The sequence below is a fragment of the Anser brachyrhynchus genome, assembly GCF_964034855.1.
Source record: "Anser brachyrhynchus genome assembly, chromosome: 4".
Lineage (NCBI taxonomy): Eukaryota > Metazoa > Chordata > Aves > Anseriformes > Anatidae > Anser > Anser brachyrhynchus.
Genome location: NC_137698.1, coordinates 1166177 through 1188860, shown reverse-complemented (window position 1 = coordinate 1188860; position 22684 = coordinate 1166177). Strand labels below are relative to the sequence as shown.

Sequence of the window (22684 nt, the reverse complement as noted above, 5' to 3'; positions counted from 1 at the left end):
TTCTTTATGATATAAGTCTTTTCATGATCTAATAGTCTTCAGAGCTGACAAATTTGTAATCTGAAGACTTGATGGACAGATGTTTCATTATTGCTGAGGGTACAGATGTACAGATGATGATTTTCCTACATTTAATCATAGTTGCTATAGTTACAGTCAATGCAGAAAATTACACTATTCAATGTGGTTTTTGTTGTTGTTGTTAGAGTAAAAAACAGGCTACATTCTCTCATTTCCATCATATATATTCCCAGATATAAACCCTTGTGGGATTTCAGGAGTTCTGGTAATTTGCCAGTCTGCAACCTGCAGTTTTCCTGCCAGTTCCGTTCAGTTCCATCATCCCACATACGGCTCCTTCCTGCTTTTGCTTGGTGTCCTTTTCCCCCTGTGCTGGGCAGGTGGTTGGTAGTACTTTAATAGGCAAGAATGGCCCCTGGCAACTGGATTAGCTTACTTGCATAAGTACAAACAGGTGCTTCTGCATTCTCTGGTGGATCAATGTCTCCTTTCAGCTCAAATCTTTGTGTATTTCTATCAACAATGACCAACTGTCCAATTTCTCTGTTAGCAAACCCTGCTTTCCTTCCTTTCAGACATATGTTGCTTACTACTACTCTCACCCTCAAAGTAATAAGCCTTCAGTTGTCTACCCTTTACTTCATTGTTTTGCATGTCTCTGCTGAGACATGGTTATGTTCTTCAGTTGTTTTTTTGATATTTACCCTTAATACCATGGTAAATTTCTTTCGTGGGATGTTTATGAAACTGGGCTATTTTACAAACTGATGAAAAATGAACTCTTGCAGAGCAAGTCTGTATTTCTTTCATTACACTTGATTGTCCACGCTTCGAAGTGTAAATACAGTAAGAACTGGTGCTTTCCTTGCATTTGTTATCTTGAACTAACTTAGGTGTTCTGCTGCCAGGAATGACCTTTGAATTTTCTCATTAAAACATACTAAATTATCCTCTAGAACATTTTATAATATTACATTAGACTTTTAAAATCTGAGATATATATGTAACTACTGTTTCCTCTTGGCTCTGTATGGCAGCTTTAAAATCTGAAATGTAAAATAATGTTTGGATTTCTTATAGGATAAGAAAGATATTTTAAAGATATTCCTTTTAAACATATTCCACAGACTTAAAATACTCCAAAGACAGCTAGTCTTTCTAAGAGACTTTGTTTAAACTTCTGTCACAAATGCCTAGAAAAATGTTTCTCCTCATGCAGGACCTTTTTACAAAAAAAAAAAAAAAAAAAGTGTTCTGGTACATGCCAGTCCTACTCTGCATAAACTGTTCTTCCTCCCCCCTGCCAGAATTTGCCATCATCAGAATCTGCTCCCACTGCAGTTTTTTGGTGTTTTTTTTTGTTTGTTTGTTTGTTTTCCAAATGGACTGCTAAGTTTGAAGTCAGCTCCTGTGACTGCAGCTTGGGGCTTTCTTTCTATTCAGTTGTGTTGTAATCCACAACAATTAGTTCTAGAAAAGACTAATCACAAAGGAAATAATGAGGGTTTGGGCCCCATCCCATGCTACCCTAGTTAAATAAGCTAACTCCATAATGATAGCCTTATTCTGTAGATTGTAAAGGAAAATAACAGAAAGCTGCTGGGTCAACAGTAATTTCTTTTCTATTTTTTATGGCTGTTTCTGTTTATAGGAATAAGATGCATCTGTGGTTGTGTAACTTTAACATAGTAAAGAAGCAGTGAGTGTGGACTTCTTCAGCCAACTTCCTCCACAGTCTGGTCTGAATGAAATACACTACTGTAATGACTAAAAATTAGATTAAAAGTTCAATAGGAGGACACTTATTTTACTAGAACACTAGGTTCAACTCCACTGGATGTTTTCTTAATTTGACTCACAATAATAAGAAGCTAATCGATTATTGATTATCGTTCATTGCAGTATTGCCTGTGGAGATAACATTTAGTAAGCTAATACATGCATGTAACCTTTACTGGTTTTCCTTAATATCTTTTTAGAAACATTGTAAGTTTTGATTAGCTGAATTTTACAGTAAGTTTAAATGCAGTCCAACCAAGAACGGCATCATTACTGTTAAACAAAGCATTTAGTTCCAAAAATCTTCCAATTCATCGTCACTGTTTTTACAGCAGATGAACTACCATACTTTTCTGCGATAGCTAATTGCTCTTCATAAATGTGAAAAATCCTTTTGTGCTTACAAAGTAGAAGAAAACCAAGCATCTTAGAAGAGAGGCCCTTTGTTTCTCCAATGTTAACAATCCCCCAAATTTCTAAAACTTCATTACTATCATTATGCAAAAGAATGGAGATGGGCAGAAACTCAGGTTTTCTTGCTCCACAGGTAAAGTTTTCTTTCAGTCCAGAAGAAGCTGTAAGAAATGAAAGACCTAAGAAACAGAAGGTGAATTCGGATACTATGCAGTAGAGAAAAGTGGCTCAGTAAGGGTGTTTCCTGTCATGATGCCATGAGTGCAGGATTTTGGGAGCCAACAGCCAGGGAGACATTGAGGTGGTACAGTCTCTGAAAGATTTTGACAGATTGAAGTCCAAGATTTTAAATGTGCATAATAGGTTGCTTGGGTTACCTTTGAGATCAAATAAATATCAGGTATTGTTTTTATTTCTATTTTTATTCTTTCTGTATTTGGGCAATATTGGTGCTCTGTAGGTAATCCTAGGAAACTAGCTGAATGCTCATCACAGTTAGGAGGTTTACTCAGCAATCTGTATTTTCCTTTCTCAACATTAGCCTTTTGCCTCTAGTTATAATTCTTTTCAAGGAGTTCATTAATGTCACTTTATTTCAACCATTATACCAGATAGTTTCATGAAGCTGTAGATTCTTCCTGTGGTCCTAACTCATGCCAGTGGCAATTGGGTAAAAGAGGTGTCATTCATTCCTCTGTCATCATTTCATTTCTCCAAGTATTTAGGTGAGCTTGAAAAGTGAGATCTGGAGACTTCAGTCCCTTGCTAAAGGGGAGATCAAAGGGAGGCTCCTGTAAATCTTGGTCCTTACTTAAGAGCAGGGAAGAGAAGATGTAATCAGGCACTTGATTTTATACTGACGTCTTTTATAATAATTCTAAAAACGTGCTTTTCAGGTTTGTTGAGCCTGATGTACCACTGCAAATACCTTTTATTGTGATATTAATAACTCTTTCAAAATCTAATTAAGTGAAGTGAGGGGTTATATAAATATAATGAATATATAGAATAACAATCCTTTAAGGATAAATGAATGAGGCGCTGCCGATAACTGGAGTTATATGTGCATGTGGATACTTTGGTTTTTTCCACATCCTATCTTTCTTTATCCTTTTTAAGGATAAAATTCTTAAGTTTTTTTAATAAGCTTCTGGATCAGGAGACCACTGGTCCATATCCTATTTCAGAATACTGCCATAAATGTATTCAGTTCATTGATTAGCAGCTAATGAAGCCTGTTTCAAATCATTACTGTCAAAACAGTTAAAATGCCCAGTTTGGCTCTGAGAGCTTGAAAATGTGAACTGCTTATGCAAATTCAAAACAGCATGAATATCAGTTCTGATTTGTACCCTGCAACATTTGAACAACCACAAGCAAAGGCCAAATTAATTATTTTCTGCTTAGCAGGCACTGAGTCTTGGCATTTTAGGTTCATAATTAACATCAGTATTTGGTAAAAAAAAAAAAAAATTTTGATCAATGCTAAGCTTCTGGAAGAATCTGGCTTTCCTTAGTCTACTAAACTTGATTGGGAATCTCATATGAATGCTTTTTTTTTTTTTTTTCCTCCAAGATTTGTTGCTTGTACTCCCAGGATAAAGATTCTTGAGCAGATTATAGAAATAAAATTTGTCCATAATTTGATGGTCATATTGGTCAGCTCTATTGAAGTCATCAAGATTGTATAAGTTTGTTAGCCATAATTTTTGCTCTGGACAGAAAAGTAATCTGGGGTAACTTTGTATTTTGTTCAAAATCATATGTCTGTGATTCATGTGATCTAGTTCATTCAGAAAGAAAGCTCTTGTTCAAAGCCCTCAACCAACAGTTCAGCCAAAGAAAAAAATGCTCTTTATGAGCTGTAATGTTGCTTTATGACCTTAAGAGCAAGAATTTTTTTTCATATTCTTTTAGTATGCCTTAAATGCAGAGTCTGAACACTAGGCCCTATTCTATAAAAAAAATTGTAGATGCCAGTATAAGAACATATTTTAGCGTGTCCTTTTTCATCTCTCTTTGCTGTCTTTCAGAAACTTTTTTATAATTGTCAAAACAGACAGTATTAACCTGATTAAATTAATTTTAAATTAATGCAGACAGCTCATCATACAAAGGCATTCATATGCAAAGCACAGTGTGTGTAATTCGGTAAAACACAGAAGTTAATATCAAGAGTTTGGGGAAAAAGGAATTACATCAAGTGTAATTTAACCTAATTGAGGTTAATTTAGAGTAATTTCATTTCAAAGAGATTTGATTTTTTTTTTCTAAAGCAGTCTCTTTTCATTTGTACAGAATTCTCAGTGTTATGAACTTTATTTATAAACTTACTGTTGTAACACAGTAGGTAGGATAGGTTCCATACTGTCCAAATTTCATCAGTTGCCTTATGCTTTCAGTAATTCACTACAGTTCTCCATATATTTCTTCTTTCTTTATTGTAGTTCTCATCTCTGTACACCTCAATAAGCATGCTAATGTAGTGTTACTGATAATGTCTTTAATTTGTATTAAGGTATGTTTTTGACTGAGGCCTGTTGAGCTATTCTGGTTTGTGCTCTTCTTATTTTCGGTAATGTTCCCTAATTTCAGTAGGCCCAATTCCTAGCTTTTGTTCCATCACTGCCACTAAATTAGATGCTCTTAAGTGAGTGTAAAACATTTACATAGGGGCAGCTAGATGTAATACTACAAAGAAATTGAATAATGGCAAAATTATTTCCCAGCTTTGTTGCAGTTTGTCAAACTACTTGGCAATTGATATATTAACTACTTTTAAAAAATGTTAATCTAATAAACAGTAATGAAACTTTCTGTAAATTGCATTCTAAACCTGAAAACATTCTTGGTCTTTCAGATCTGTAAACAAGTAATATCCTGTTTATTTCAGGGTCAAGAAGTTGCCACTAGTTCTTTAGTTTTAGAATATTTCCCGTCATTTTCAGTATATTTTATGATTTAGAAAAACACACATTTGTCATAAACAGTGATAGAACTGCAATTGAAAAATAATAAACACTCGGGTTTTTTTAGGGGTCCAACATAAGGAAGAAAACTTTCTGCTGTTGAGTGGGTAGAGCACAGCAAGTGTGACAAAGATCTGGAGAAGGACATTGCAACTGTTATTTTGGGTAAAACATGCTTGTCTTTAATGATTTGACATGGACTAGACTAGTTATAAAGACTTTGAGGAAATGGAATATCTCAGTAGACTGTGTAGAACTGGGTTTAACAAATAGGATGGTGCTCTCCGAGCAGGAGAAACAAGGCAGTGTCTTTCAAACAGAGGTATTTCACAGCAGTGGCTTCAGTTGGATTAAAGAAGCTGGAAATGAACTATTTAAAATTTTTCTCTTTCATATTACAATTTAAAAGCATGCTGTGACCCTTATTTGACAAAATATGTTAATAATGTTAATTGTTTTTTACAATTACACATTTCATAATATTTCAACTTCATTGAAATACTTAATTTTTACTTCTTCAAATCCATGAAGTTGATCTTCAAGTCTCAGTCTGGAAATAAGGTTTTGTTTGCATGGTGAAGCTATATGTTGAGCCAGGCTGGACTACATAAAGGAATTCAGGTCAGATTTTTCAGCTTGCTGTTCTTTAAAAAGAATGTCAAGCTCTTCATTAATTCTAAAGTTAAAGTTAGCAGATAGTGATGATGCTCTCTGGTGATTTGATTTTATTTTGGTTGGCTGTTGTGTTTTGTGGTGGTGGTATGTTTTGTTTCATTCAATTTAGATTTTCTTTGCCTCTTCTATTTTCCGCCCTTCCCAGTTCCCTGTTTTTCTTTGGATTCTTTCCCACTTCAGTTTAAAAAAAGCTCTCAAACGTTTCAAGTTTTGTTTTTCAGTGAATGTGTCCAAAACTTAAGACATTGGGTTGATTTTTATGAAAACTCTTAAGTCACAGACTAAGCATATGGAATCGAGCAGCTGTTATTAGTCCTGTTCCATGCAAAAAAGGGAATCTAGAGAACCTCCTGAAAAACAAAGATTTTTACCTTCTTAACCCAGAGAAAGCAGGGGTGGGATTCAATTTCATCACTTTTTAGACACCTGCAGATCTGTAGTACCATGCAATTGCCTACATTAAAGAGAGTCACCTAGACGAACGGTGTGTTCACTGGCAAGAACCACGTTCTTCTGGGTTGCAATTTGTCTAACTTACTTTGTTTCTCTGCTCAAGTAAATCAAGCAAATTGCACTATAGAATTGTATGTTCCTCTCGAGTGCCAGAAGACATCAGCATAGATGATATTTAATCCTTGATGCAAAGAGGCCTACTTTAAATGAGCTGCTGACAAGGCATCAGAAAACAGATAGGAGTGTGGAGGATCTTTATGGAAAAAAGATTGCATGACTCTTGGCAGCCCATTTAGAACTCTAGTTACAGTTGAGGGTATTCCTTTTTACTATATTAAACACAACTCAGTTAAAACACTACCTTCTGAGATGCTCAGGAAGAATTCAAATCAACTTAAAAGAACAGTTACACCAGTGTAAGGTAATAAGTGTAGGTCAGTCAGTAAGGAAAGGAAGCAAACCAGACATATTGAAGAGAATAGTGGAAGAAAGAAGAATGCCATCCAAATTCAGCAGACTGGGGTGGAGGACTTTGGAGTGTTGTTTGAGATGGATACTTTTGAGAAGGATTATTAAATTATATCTGTGTTCTTTGTTTTTAGGTATGTGTTTCAAAGTAGTGTGGTGGAAAGTCACCAGTCCAGAAAAAAAATCTAGGATGACCAATGTGTGTGATGGTTGGTTGGTTTTTGAATAGAAACTTTGTAGCCTTTTCTGAAGGAAATTACTCAGGGTCACCGCAGTCCTTCCTTGCCCTTCTTCCCTCTTCTCTCCATTATAACTACTTGCTGGAATTTAGTTAACATACCTAAATATCAGTATTTGTTTTCAGTATATTCTATTTGATGGATCTGATACTTTGTTCACCTTACAAATTACTAACATTTAAAGCTGCTTGTTTCTTGTAATAAAGCTGAGTTTGAGACTATGGAATAAATAATAAGGGCATGGATCACAACAATGCTATATAATCACAAGGCTGTCATGTTAACAAAAAAAACCCACCCTAGTATTGTATTTTAATGAATGGTAATTACAGTGAGTGAAACAGGAAGCTATATGATAGATTGTAAGAGGGTACTATTTAAAACAAAAGTGGAACAACTACTGATGAATTAAATATCAAGACACTTCTTATGTGCTGCCTACCAGTCCTTTAATGGTAGCTGATAAAAGATAATCAGTGCTGCAGTGAAATGATGGTTGGCATGTTGCACAGTCAGTTAACAACAAATGAGCTGGAGAAGATAAATTCAAAGAAGCATAAAGCACTAGCTCAAATGCAGAGAATTTAATTAATATCAGTGCAATTTGGCCAGGCAGGGGATAGTACTACTTGTTCTTTTAATTCAATTCCTGTTTTGATTTATGCTTCCCTTTGCTTGTAAAGTAGCAATAATGTTGTTTGTAATTGTAACTGAAAAAGAAAGAAAAAAGGAGGCATCATAGTTGTATGAAAACGTAGAAAGAGTTGAAAATGAGAAAGTAGCAAAGATGCATTTATGGTAAAAAAGTGAAGATGCAAAGGGTGAACAAGCGCAGTGCTTGGTTGGGTCAGAGCTACTCTCTTCGGGACTCTCCAAGGTTTTGCGCACAAGTGTAGGCATAACGTGGATAACTGTGCAGTTCCCTTCTGGCATTGGATAGTTTGGTAAATGCTAGTTTGGCATGCAGCACAACCAAGTTTATTACTGACCTGTGGCTATTCTTGATTTCGATTTGAAGCAGTCACAAGAAGTACGTGCTTAGGCATGATGTTTCCTGCAATTTTCAAGTCATTGCATAGGAAAGAAGCTCTCAGCAGTGAGGAGGTCTAAGAGCTATGTGAGCAGCTGTTGGCATTTTGACAATTTGGGACTTCCTGTAAGCAAGACCTATGCACAGAGCTCATTTTTGTGCTGACTGCCATGGGAAGCTCGGCTCAGACAGCCCTGCTGTTGCAGACACGGCCGGTGACCCAAGTAAACGGTGCTGGTTTTGCTTTCTGAACAGCAGTAGCTGGGTGGAACTTGGAATTTCCCTTTAGTCGGAATTCCAGCGTAGTCTGAGACAGTACCATAGCTGGTAAATTCCCATGCAGCATCAGCTCTGGAATAATGCATTTCTGAAGGCACTGAAACAATTCATTTGCATAGAAATGGAACTCTTTCATTTCAATGCTTTTTTTTTTTTCTTAACTTTGGTTTTACACTTTATTTTCATTGTGAGTCTAGAAATACTGGCTGAAAAGATGGAAGATGAGCAGACATGAAACTGGGCAGGATTCCAGTAAATGTCATCAGAATTTTGATGCAATCAATGTGTTTCTCCAGAGTGTTTGGATTCTTTCAAATTGGCATTTGCTTTCCAAAAGCTGTTCTGTCAGAAGAGTTTTGACCGACTGATATCTGCAGGAAAAACCAACTTTTCCTGTGAGAGGATTTATTCTGCTTATGAGCATAGCCTGAAGGCCTTGAAAGCACGCTACTATGAAAAAGACTGAAATAAGTTTTTCATTTTCATTTTTCAAGAAAGAGCAAGGCATGCAGTGACTTTCTGCCTGAAAAAATGGGATATTGTACTGTCTTACTTATCCAGCACAAATCATTCTGCTAAGTAGGTAGGTAGAGAGGAAATGCTCATTTTACCTTTTCTCATTGCCTGTCTTTTGCAATCTCCATTCAGTTCCCAGAGGTTGATTTCCATTCTGTGCCCTCTTCACTGTATTCTTTTTCATTATAAAAAACCTCAATATGGTAACAGGAAAGTGGGGGATCCCTTGCACAGGAATACTATGTTATTTGCAGTCTAGATCTCAAAGTTTACAGCTTAAGCCATTAGAATTTAATAAAAAGACGTCCATATATCACTGGAGAAAAAGTGTACGGTAAGTGTACTTATCTCTGTTATCTTAAAAAATAGTTTATTTTAAAAGAATATTAATCTGGGCAAGGAAGGGCTGAAATATACATGTAAATGTAGCAAAGGGCTGACAAATGGTACTTCTCAACAAATAGGTTCTGTTTGTGCATAAAAAGGTCTGACTGAGTAACCTCCGAGGAAATCAATTCCCAAGTGGCTGTATGATCCTTAGAGGCTGGCTCTAGTGCTCTTTTGTCTCTAATTGTATTGACAGCTGGTAGTTCCAACTTTCTGGTGATTTGTCTTCCCACTGCATATTTATTGAGAGGTTTCTTGTCGCAGTATTGACCATGCATTAACAAGGAAGTGGTGGATAATAACAAAATCTCTGCGGGCCTAACAGATGTTTTCTTGGTGTGGGAGCTTTTGCCAACAGCAATGGGCCTTGTGGCATATGTACACAAAGTGAAACTGAACATTTTGAATAAAAATGAAGCATTAGGTCAATGGAAGTGAGTCAATTATTTATACTCAGTTCCTGATTTAAAACCAGATTGTCATGGTAATTTTTTATTTATTTATTTTTTTACATACACATGAACAATTTTATGGTGATAAACATGCAAAGCAAAATTCAAAGCAAATGCCTGAGAACATTCTCGTGATTTCAGTTTCTTCATAAGATGGTTCCAGAAGAGAAGTCAGGGAGGAAAAAACTTCTGCATTTAATTGTACCTTTTTGTTGTCAGTCTTTTCCAAAATTTTCTTTAAGTGGTTTATTTATGGTATGATAAATTGACTGAAAATTAGGATTTGACACAAAGCAGAAAGGAGGTTTCACTTAGAGGTGTGATAAAAAGCATGTAATACTCTTGGAATATCTATTCATGAGCACTTGTCTGATTTGTGGAACACAGATACTGAAGTGATAGGGATTTTTTTTTTTTAATGGAGGTGGTAGGTGGAACAAGCGGTTTCACAGCAAAGGCTGAGGTATCTGAGTTGTCCTATTTTCCACCCTTCACATCTCTTGCAATACCTTGCTCTAAATAAAGCCGTTGGAAATATTTGGGTCAGATGGGGAAACAGTTATTCCCAGTGCCTTGTACAGTGTGGTGGTGTGCTCTTTGGAAGAGTGAGAGCAATGCCAGGCATGCATTTGTGTATGCATGCGTGTCTGGTCTCATTTTTGCAGCCCAGTTACCTGCAAGGATTTGACAGCCTGAAATACTGACACTGTTACTCCTAAACTCTACCAGTCCGGGTAAAATTAAGCAAGCATAAAACATTTCACAGTGCCTCTTAGACTTTTCCTGGGACCCCAAACTATGTGTGAATAGAACCTGTAACTTGTGGCCAGTTCCACCAACAGCTCGCCTGACAAAACCTTTCTCTTTTCAGTATGTACGAGCTGTTTTCTCAGAAAAGGCAACCAATGCAGATACTTAGCAAAGTAATGCGCCATGTCTGTATGTTACCAGGCAGGTACAGATGTTTCTGAGCATCTCATTGTTAGGCATAAACTCCTTTTTTGCCTCTTAAAATACTGCTTATGTGGATACAGTAAAGTTCTCTTGTTCACAGGCAAGGCACTAAGATGCCATTAATATATAACAAGAATTTCTACAATGAGCAAGTATAGATTTCAGGAACATGGAATAGCTTTTCAAATAAAATAAATAAAATTAAAAAAAAAATCCATCTAAGTATATGTTCTCCAAATGGGATTTTTATATTGATAATCCGAACAGATCTTTTTGTCTCTTACTTTTTTCTTTATGAAACCTGCTCTGTTGTAAATTAACACCTTCATACTAATTCCTTCTGTGTGGCAGATACTTGGACCAGTAAATACAGCGCTGTAAATGACTTTGCACAATGACTGCTACCTCAGTGACCTTTCAACTTGATTACTCTGTGTATATTAAATGTTCATATTCATATTTTATCCAAGTCATCCATTCAACTTTTGGCAGGGACTAGGAAATAATCCACTCCTTTTTACAGTCAGTTTAGCAACAGTCATCTTTTGTTGTAATTTAGGTGCTCCATTATGATGGTACTTCCCATTCCTTCCCTCATTCCTCTCTGCTGTCTGCTGAAGTTTCAGCTAGCTAACAAAAGCCCTCCCTATGACTAAATTATAAGGTCAATTAGCTTTTTCCAGCTAATTTAATGTAAAGATTCAGTCCAGTTATGTACCAGGCTAAAACTCATTCCTCGTTTGCTTAGAGTCTTTGGAAATGTTAGTCTTATGAGGCATTTTAGTCTTGCACCTCCTTCATTTAACCCGTATTTCTGACTCTTCCTGTATCCTCTAGCTCTTGCTTCCCTTGCTCATGAGCTCAGTCCATGTTTGATAAGGAGTCCTGGTTTTATTGGTAGCACGAACCCTGGAGTTTATGCCGCAGCGTGTCCCACAAGGCATTTCTGTCTGCCGAATTGACTCTGGAACTTCAGTCCAGGAGGAAATGAACCCACCAATGGCATAACTGATTAGGAGCATTACGGCTAAACACTATGAAAAGAATAGAAATAAAGTTTTATTCAAACACTAGCATTGAATTCCAAGCGTAGCATGCTAGTTTGAGGTTTAACAGTTTAACTTAAAGTTTTGCAGTGCAGCAACAAAATTCTTATCCTGTTACAAGGATTTTGAAGTTGTTTAGATGGAGCAGGAACCACAGGCAATAAGGAGCTATTAGGGGATGTTTGGGAGAAAAGATATGGTTCAGATAGACATTGAGATAGAATTGGATTCCCTCAGGGACTGTATCTGCCTCTACACCCTGTGGATGTCACTCTTTAATTCAATACAATTATCAAAAAATGAACTTTTCAGAATTTGCAGAGCACTAGATAGGAAAAGGTGGTTCTTTCTAATACAGCATTTTGCCGAGCTTGTGGGTAATGCTGCCTAGCATATACGGCCTGTTGGGAAAATTGCAAGAGACCTCCTACAAAAGATTGCGGTGTAAAGGAGTGGATGTTCTTGATGATTCAAGAGATTGAAATATTAAATAAAAAGGACAGGCTTAGACAGTTCATGAATAGACTTAAGACAGGAAATGAGGAAAGTGAGAAATTCCCCAAACCAGGGCACACTGCAGTACAGAGCAAGCCATCCTTCCTTTGTCCTGCAAAAGGGCACGTGTGGCATTGCGAGGTTTGGCACAGAGGTTCATAGTGCTCGCATGCTTATCTACCAGTCCTGTATGTTTATACAACAGTAGATTTCATGAAAATAGCAAATATTAAAGGTGCAAAACCAGAACATAACAGCAAATGATTTTTTCATGTCTCAAATTTAATAAACTGTGCTTTCTGAACATTTTTTTACAAAATTTTAATATCATGAAAACCTATTTTCCTAAGACAAACATATTACAGGGCTTTCACATAAAGCAGCTTTAATTTCAGTTTCTCTGACATCTATCATTGAGTATATTCTGCCTGTGCATCAGAAGAAAACCAGATTAGAAGCAGACAAAGAATTCTGAACAGGGTATTTTATTTCGAGAGAGAGATATTAATGTTGATTTGATTTTAAGCTGTTGTGTTTTATGGCTTGCATTTTGATTGCATCTGATTAACTTAAGGGGAGGCTATGAAAGATGAAAGATTAAGTCCTGCTATTTTGAGGGAGGTAAAGGATGATAGATGACAAGAACTAAATAATCCGCTCAACCAAGCTAATGTGCTCAGTAATCATTAGTCACCTGCATGATGCTCATGGTACTTCATCATCTACAAATGAGCAATGCAAACCTGATTTATAAATACTTTTTCAAATAAAAGCACTGTTCACTGTCTGCTTTGATTTCAAATTACATTTAATTTGATTATTTTGGTAGCCAGGAGGTATTTGGGAAAATGATAGTAAGTCTCCAAAGCTTTCTAAATTAAAGCACAAATATTTATTTTTCTGAAAACTTTGAAAATTCATTTATGATATAAGCATCTGTATACTGGCTGTGCAGAATTAGCAATTCACCAACGTCAAAACCAAAAAGCCAAAAATTATGTGGGAGAAGTAATTCAAACAAAACCCTACAAGTAAGAATTAAATTGACTCCAATTTTCATAGGTAATGTTTCTCCCAGAGGGAAGAAAAAAAGAAAAAAAAATCCACATGGAAATTTCTCACAAATCTAAATGATTTATAAGAATAATTGTATAACTTCATTTCTTAAATCCTGTAAATATCTAAAGGTAGACAGGAGTTGGGCATCAACCTCCTTGAGAGCAGTTTTGTCTCCTGTATTTATATGATTTTTTAAAATCTTTTCTTTATTCTTGCTGTTTATGTAGTTGTATGGTTGATTACTTATAGAAACTTATAGGAACAATTTATAGCTGGTATCTTCCCATTGTTTGGGTTTGTTTGCATTTTTATATTATATTTGGCAGTCTAGTCCTTCTCTGAACAAACAAAAATTGTTTTAATTACATCATTTTTTAGAATACCACCATCCACACTTTTATTTTCTCTGGATTCAAGAACTAACAGCCTTTAAAGATAAAGACCATTAAGTTCAAATAATGCTATTTTGAAAGTTGCAGGAGTCTGGTAAGTGGCATAAGGTTTCCTTTAAAATTTGGATTAACATGAGATATGAAGTAGCCTTTTTTTTATTTTTTTCCCCTCCAGAAAGGACAGTTTCTGCATGTAGTCCCCAAGGGTAATTATCACTTTCTGGGATCTTATTAGCATTCAAAGTGACATAGGCAGAAGAGCAATGTGAGCCTCAGGAGCCAACTGAGGGGACAGTAATGCACATATTATTGTAGCCTATGCAATAATATTTAGCTGCATCAAAGGATGCATTTGAAAAAATATTCTGCCATAATATATGCCATATATAATATGGCATATATATGCCATATATAATATGCCATAATATATTTATTTAGTTATATACTGAGATTAGACCTTCACTGTGGATTTAGAAAGGAAGGGTTCATGAATTAACCCTTCAGTAATGTTCACTCATTACAGAAAGTTGAATTACAGTAAATGTCAAGTGAGTTGGCTGACCCAGTTCTATCCTCCATGGCTATTCATCCTCCTTTCACTTGATTGGGTTTGGTTTCCATTTTTGTAGGAGAAGGTGTTTTTAGGGGTGCAACAGTTGACTGCTTGGCCAGTGAAATCTCAATTTAATCAAATGAAAGTGGGTACTTGAATACATCACTTTAACTTGAGACCTGGTTGATAATATCCAGTCCTGCAGAATGTGTGTTTACCCTACTTTGAGCAGGGACATTGGGCCAGAAGACCTCCAGAGGGCCCAATGAATATGATAGATATTTGTATGATTCTGTATACCTGTGGGCTGCCTGGGGATACCTCACTGTAGGTAAATAAAAATAAACGAATAAGCTCACATTTCAACCTTCAGTCTGGCTACCCATCTTAAAGATGGAAGTGTGGGCATGAAGCATAAAAGAAAGTATGCATGAGGAGTGGTGCTTATGCAGGATGGCTTCATAAGCCTTGTACTTCACATTTTGTGGTGTTTATGTTTAAAATAATATTTTGTTTAATTTAGTTGGTTAAAACTGTGGTCTGACAGACAGTAGCTTTGCCATTAAACCTGATCATGTGTTAAAGCCACTGGGAACGCCTGAGATTAGCATGAAAGGAGATTGAATACACAATTCACCCTTGGATGCATTAGCATCTCACAGCCAGGAATCAAAGATGACAATTTCATCTTTTCTTCCAAGTCTTAAGATAATGATCTTGTTAATAAATCAAATTGGAAATGATACTGGTGCACTGTTCCCATCTAAAGATTTAAAGTTACTTTAAAATTTATTAGGTCCCTTGTGTGAATAGTTTAGTAAAGACCGTGTTGGAAAGAACCATATTAGTTATGTTGTGTTTTTTTTTTTAAAAAAAAAAAAAAAGAAAAGAAATAAAAGATTAAATAGCTGTAACGTCACTTGAACTAACATTCAGATCCAGAAATGCTCTGAGAAACTGCCGAATAGAGTCGATCAACATGGGGAATAAGAGCAATTTCTCTTGAGCACTACCTTGCAAATACAATTCAGCAACTCAAAGCTTTGTCTTAAATTTGAAATTTAAATTATTCCCTTCCCTGATGTCCAAATGCACATCCAATCAGTTACCCATAGTAGCCAAACCTTACTTTAAAAATAAGGAGGAACTGCTTCTGTTAGAACCTGAATTTTCCATTCCCGTTTGTTCCTGTTTAGCAGTACAATTTTAAACAACCTTTAAAAACTAAAATCTGAATAATAACAGCTCTCCAAATGCCAAGCTTCATCTGTCAAAATAAATCTATATGTTTTATACAGTTGTACTTCTAGGTTCAGTCTGTACATTGATCTTTTCCAGCAGAGATGTCAAATAATGCAAAAATCTGGGCTAAAATAAACATTGACTGAAGTTTTTCCATCTCATATTTGAAACAGTAAGGAAAAAGTATTTATGACTAAGGAAAATGACAACAAGTGTTGTTGGGATACCTATAACACTTGGTGGGAAGGCAGTAGAGTGTGACTTGTGCACCATGGGTCCATTTTCACTTTGTCACAGAATTAAGGGTGTGACTGAGAAAGGCATCACTGCCCACAACACCAAATTTTCAACTCTAAAATAATGGTCCAGTGGAAAAGAACCACCCTAACTTCTTTATGATAGAAATCTACTGTATAATTACACCTTTCCTGTGAATCTTGCTCCATTCTTTAAGATTTACTTTCTTGCCATAGTTTTTGACTATGGTTACATAGTGTTACTGACAGTTAACATCAGTAAAAATGGATCTTTAAAAAAAAAAAATTAATAGTATGGGTGACAGAATGAAATACTCTCCCATTAGTGTATATATAGCTGTTTTAAAAATAGGTTAACAGTGCTCCTCATTGCAGAGATATTTTTATGAGCTAGAAAATTAGCCTTATTTTGCTCAAAACTTTGACAATTTTTTTACTGGTGCTGGTGCTTTGGAATTCACTCTTGGGCTATTCTGGAACAATGGAAATTTGCAGAAGAAATATCTGTAGGACAGGAGGCTTCTGTCGCTGTTGTAGTTGGTAAGTCCAGACATGGACATTGTTTTAGCTTTTGGGTATCTTTAGAAGTGTCAAAGCAGCTTTTTCCTGAAGAAGCTCAGGCAGGAGGATGAAGGCTGGTTGTGATGGCAGAGAGGAGGAGGAACTTGATGCAGATAAATTGTACAAATAACAAAAGGTTAGGCTGTCTATACTTTCTTTTTAGACAGCCAAAGCAATATTAGCAACCAATTTATAAAATGTGTTTTTTCTTTGAATGGTGTACCTTAGTGCTATAACAAAAAGCATAGGAAGGTACAGGACTAAATAATTTTGGATTCATGTTCCATCTTTTAAATGAAATATAAAATAGTTGAGGCAGTTTGTGCTTGTGAAGAATGGTGATTTTAGGGCTCTGGTGATTTTATACCTGTGTGAATGAAAATCTCAGTACCAGCAAGTGGCAGAGTTATCCAGCGTAAAAGGAGCAGTACATTCCAATGTAAAATTTCTTTCTACTTTTCCTGATGTAAAAAATAATGACGACAAAAATCTTCCTCCAAATTTTAGTTTTGAACAGGCATTAACTGTGCCAAGGATAATCAGATTTTATGTGAATTCAATAGAATGGCATTCTGTTAATAAGTGTGGAGTTGGCTTGGGAAATTTTCCTCTTTGGTGATTTATGCAGGTAGAAGAATAATATGAATGAGGCCAAGAGTTATTTGTTACTCTATCTTTAGAACTTTCCAATTTTGAATAGTGACTGGTCTTTTAAATAAAATCTGAATAATTTTCTTATCTTTCTTCTACTTTCTCTGTCTTTTTAAGCATTTGGTATGTCTGTGTGAGCTGTTAATGCCAAAGCAGAACACCTCTGGAACATCTAGAAGTGTTCTGTTGATCTTCTGCTTCTAACAGGTCCTGATCCAGAAATTCAGAAGTCACCAAAAAGAATTCTTCTCCTTGAAGGAATATGTCCTTTAGGAAAAGGCCTTCAGTGCCATGCAAAAGATATTCAAAACAATGGTGTTTTCAGAATAATATGCAGAAGAGATTTTGTAAGTCTCCACTGAAACAGGAGTGCTTTTGACTATTGTTAATTTCTGGGGGGAAAAAAAAATCATAAAATCTTCTTCCAAGGTGAGGCACTTGCTTTCCTTCCCCTGTCTTTTGTCCACTGCTTGAAATGTTCTCTTAATCCACAAGAACTGCTACATTATATTTTTGGAGAACACGCGATTTTACACTCATTTGTGTGTGATTTACATTAAAACATACAAGGCCAGCTTTAGAAAATGGAAGGTACTTGCTAACAAGCATGAAAGCCCTTCTGCCTTCTGCTCATATTCTGTATGCAATTTGTTGTTCCTCTTTGGATTTTCATTCTCTTTAGCATGGGAATTGCTTGAAAAAAAATATTTAAATACAAGAGCAATTTCGTTAGCAGTCATAAGTATCTGAAGGACTTGTAGTTCATTTATGCCTCAGAAATTAAACAAGAAAAAAAAAAGGTGGGGTTATAATCACAGCTTAGTAACTACAAACATCATCTAGTTTTTCTAACGGGCTTTGTTTTTTTGTTGTTTTTTTTTTTGTTTGTTTGTTTTTGTTGTTTTTGTTTTGTTTTAATTCTGGAAATAAAAGCTTTATACCTAGCTCTTCAAGGAGTGTCACACTTTATCTTCATTAGTTGCTTTCAATTGAACTCAGAAGAGCTACTTACAAAGAGATAAGCAACCATGTTCATTACAGTGTGCTGAATCAATTCTGTTTGCATTTACATGCAAATGTGCAAAATTCATCTGTATTTCAGCTTCTAAATTGCTGTGGTTTAATATTATCAGGGTCTGAAGTTTCAGCTGGAGAAGACCACTGACTTTCATTGTCAGTAGCACAAAAAAACCCAAAACACTAAAAAAAATAATAATAATAATAATAATTGTAGATCTTTCCCATTATCCTTTTCTCTCTGAGCTGGAAAAAAAAATAGGCAAACATTCCCAGTGAAAAAAGGAGGAAAATAACAAGAATGAAAGGAAAAAAGGGACAAAATAAGACTAAGAAAATATCTTTTACACAGAAAATTGAAAATGAGAAGGAAGACAATGTAAATATTTTCCTTATTCTCTTCATGTCATACAAAACTGAAGTGAGACTAATAAGCAATTTATGTGATACCGTTTGGCTTTGTAGGCTGGATACATAAAAGTTCAGGACCCGGCCATTTTTCCTGCTTTTTGTATTGATGTAGAAAAATAGAAACTGAAAATAAATCAAGTTGCTTCCTTTGAAAACTGGGAGAGGAGCCATTCATTCTAAGTTGTGTGTGAAGACACAGGAAAGCTTAAGGATCAGTGGCAGGCAAATGCCTGATTTCAACCTGAAGCAACAACACAAGAGCCTAATTTCACTCTAATGGGTGTTTTAAAATGAGTTGGTGGCTTCTGTGCAGCGCATTCCAGTCCATGGTGCAATTCTCCAGCACACTGTATGAGCTAGCGTATGTGAGAGTGAGAGGTGTATGTCGTGAGAGTATGCAGACCGATTGCCATCAGAACATCAGGTTCTTCCTCGAGCACAAAGTACCCAATTCAGAGGCGGTGCGCTTGATCAAAGAAAATCAAATGTTTACCTGTCACACTGTGGTAATTTGGTGATCAGACAGAACCTTCTGCTGCCCAGAATTTTCACTCTCTTAGGTGCAGCCTGAATATTCTTACTTATTCAACCTGAAAGACACTGCAGAAAATACTTAAGATACAGTGCATTCTAACGCTGGAATACATTTGACCTGAATATGGACTGCAGTATGAGGCACAATGTTTACGGCTTTTAATTCATTCAGCTTTTGATGTTATGCTCTTTTTAAAACACATCTAGCAAAATCAATGTAGTGCCTGATGTGGCATTGCTTTCTAGCTTTCAAAAGCTGTAACTCCCATTCTCAGCATCTCAGAGTACAGGCTGTCAGCATGTCCTGGGCGTATGATTTTAATGCCAAATGGCACGTAAGTCTTCGGTGACTTCAGAGAGATTTAGATAGTTTAGAAATATCAAATATGGACATAGATGTCTTCTTTTCTGTTATAAATTTGATTCTTTCTCAGTAAATGAACAGAAGTGATTGTTGTGGTTAGCTAGCTGTTTTTTTCTAATCTTAAAATGTTAGTCTGTTTTAAGTAATCTGTAGCTGAAAACAGACACTTAAAATCAGCTAGTCCTGCCTCTTAGTTCTTCAAATAATCTATGTATATACAAGACTGATATTATGTAATTTGCTTAATTTCCGCTGGAAATACTTAAAAACAACCAGAATGTTTAAAGTACTCCTTTATTAAGCACACAGGAGGAAATCCTGCAACATCTACTCTGATTAAAAAATAAATAGAAAGCCAGCATCTAGTTATTCTATCTTACATCTTCTCTTTCTGTGTATCGTCTTTTCCCAGGAAATAAAATTTCAGGACTCTTCAATTCCCTGATTATTTGAATTGTATTACTATATGTTATATTGTATATATAATTAATCATAGGTAGCTAATTTCAAATACCAAGTATTTCACATTCATATATAAAGTTTTTCTGCTACTGTGTTTCAAATAACTAATACATTTGTGCAGTTAACTAGTCTCAAATAGCTGATTTACTGAGATAATTGACATTCATTTACATGTACATGTTCACATGTCCTTAACATGTGCAGGCATGAAGGCAGATAAATTGCAAGCAAAATACAACTTGGAAACATCTACATTTTCCTTTTTGTTACCATTAGTGGAGTAAAAAAAGTTGGTGTATTATGTTAGTTGAGAGTGTAGAAGGTTAGAACTGTGTATGTTCAACTTTATAAGAATAAGCAGGTGTCTTTTATGTTTATTTCTTCATAGTACAACAAAATTTGGAAGAAAAACATGATGCCATGTCTAAATAAAATACATGTCAGATCCTCTGTTTTGTCAACACATGGCTTATAGTCTTCAGAGCAAATGAAATTTCAAGTAAATATTTGTGAAAACAAGTTAAACTGTTGGACACAAGGTAGGATGCTGCCTATTGTATGACATGTTACATGTTGTATTGCTAAGTCTATTTGATTCTGGAGAAGTCAGGTGTTTAAATGAAGTTGGGACAAGTTTTAACGAAGTTCAGTTTAATTTTGAACACTGAGTCCTTTTCTGTTAGTCTGGTGGCTCTGTTTTCATTTCATGTATTATTCAGTCAAATTTTATAGTATTGTTAACTTACCCATCCTTGGTTGTTTTGGCGTGTATATTCAGCTGTACTCTTTGTAACGTATGCACCCCAAACTGGGCTTTTTAGCCAATTACCACTTCTGACAATCCATTCATCAGCTTCGCAGGGTATCCAGGCACGCTGAACTGTGTAGTTCTGTGCAGCCTCTCATTCTCCACAGTCACTGTATTGACAGAATCTGCAATGCTCCCAGAAGGAGATACGAAGGAGATGTTGGGCTCTGCCAGGCAGTTAAGCAGAAGCTGTCAACTTTTTCCAGCAGTAATTTCTATGTCACTTCTGGTGCTGTTGTCAGAGCAGGTAGAATAACACTTGTAAATTTGACTTTGAAGTGCATATTCAGATGAAAAGATGTACAGGTATGAAAACACCCTCACCTTTGTGTTCTTGCAGAGCATAGCAAATTTAATCGGGCAGGGTTGGGTAGCTGTGATATTACATAGGTTACACCTACGTTCTCTAGTTTTCACATTATTAAGACAAGTGTTACTGTGCCACGTGTGAGATTTGATTCCAATGAATCTAAATGAATTCATGGTCAGAGTCAGTTCTGGCATGGGAAACTTCAGTCCTGAAGATAGTTACAAAAAGTTCTGTTTAATAAGAGTTACTGAGCTGTATAGGGACTTGAATGTATAGGACTTTCTCATATTATACACTTTAATTATTAGACCTTTAAAATGGATTCTTACCTGCTCTAGCCCTGCCTCTAACAAACAATACGGTCTTGTACTGATGCCTGTAAGAAATTAGAAATTAAGAATTAGTAGGTACATGGTATAGCCAATGCTATTGTCTTTCCCATTTCCAAGCTTCTCAACAATCCTTGGCTCTAGAAATCTCACATATTTTGTGGCTGATCAGATAACATGGCATGGGAGACCAGGGGAGTCTTTGATGAAAACAAGTCTGAGGCAGGAGATGCTTGCGTCTTTCTGAGCTTTTGATGCTGAGATAAAATATATACATCTGTATATATTTAGCCCACTTGAAAAGCTGTTTTTATGTTTGCTTAACAGTCTTCCTGTCTCACAGCTAGTCTAGTCTGAAATTTGTTACTTGAACATCATTTTGGATTGCTAGATATCATTCAAAGCATTTTAATTCATTCTTTTAAAAAATGCATTATTTCAATATTAATGTAGCCAACTGTTTTTTTCCCCCTTTTTTATTAAAAAAATATAATAGTATTAAACTGTTTTATTTTAAAGACTTTTGCATTTTCTTTTTGGTGCACTGTACACAGTACATCTTAATGCAAAAAAGTGCTAGGAACAGCTTCAAATTTCTTAGGAATCCACTTTTGTATCCTGATCTTAGTTCTGTACCTGGTTTCAAAGCTAGAGCTTAAGAGGGACAAATCTGTATGACCTAATGAAACTTGCTTTAAGTTCTGGATCCAGGGTGATCATCAGTTAAGATCCAGGGTGAAGGACAAGTGGAGAGCTTGTGGGTGAGAATTAAGGGGTGGACTGGTATGGGAGGCACTGTTGTGGGGGTGTACTACAGGTCACCAGATCAGGAGGACGTGGTTGATGAGGCCTTCTACAAACAGCTGGTAGTAGCCTCACAATCACGGGCGTTGGTTCTCATGGGGGACTTCAATTATCCAGACATCTGTTGGGTAAGCAACTCGGCCAGGCACGAGCAGTCCAAATGGTTCCTACAATGCGTTGAAGACAATTTTCTGACGCAGGTGGTGGAGGAGCCAACAAGGCGGGGGGTGCTTCTGAACCTTGTCCTTACCAACAGTGATGGGCTTGTCAGGGATGTGAAGGTTGGGGGCAGCTTGGGATGCAGCGACCACAGGATGGTGGAGTTCAAGATGGAACTTGGTGGAAGAAGTAAGGCTAAAAGCAGGATTGCTACCTTGGACTTTCCAAGAGCCAACTTTGACCTCTTCCGGGACCTGCTTGGAAGTATCTCCTGGGCTAGGTTGCCAGAAGGCAAGAGTGCTTGTGAGAGCTGGGCTACATTTAAACAGCACTTCTTCCAAGCTCAGGATCGATGCATCCCTAAGAGTAGGAAATCGGGGAAGGGGGGCAGGAAACCTGTGTGGATGAGCAAAAAGCTAATCAATAAGATCAAAAGGAAGAGGAAGGTCCATGAAATGTAGAAAAAGGGCCTGTCCTCTTGGGAAGAGTATACAAGTGTTCTCAGGGCCTGCAGGGATGCGACGAGGAAGGCTAAAGCCCACCTAGAGATGAGGCTTGCAAAAGAGATAAAAGATAATAAGAAGGTTTTTTTTA

At 36.3% G+C, this 22684-nt stretch overlaps 1 protein-coding gene across 13 annotated transcripts in view; it reads left to right on the top strand.

Annotated features, from left to right (window-relative positions):
- The window catches only part of LOC308193935 (bifunctional heparan sulfate N-deacetylase/N-sulfotransferase 3), a 389183-nt gene that overhangs the window by 76162 nt on the left and 290337 nt on the right, over window positions 1-22684 (top strand). Inside the window, exon 1 of one of the 13 annotated variants that reach the window (XR_013950082.1) lies at window positions 8892-8910. The exons of the other annotated variants lie outside the window; for them this stretch is intronic. The gene's annotated coding sequence lies outside the window, so the exon portion shown is untranslated. Of the gene's footprint in view, window positions 1-8891; window positions 8911-22684 lie in introns of those variants that run through there. 13 annotated transcript variants of the gene reach the window in all.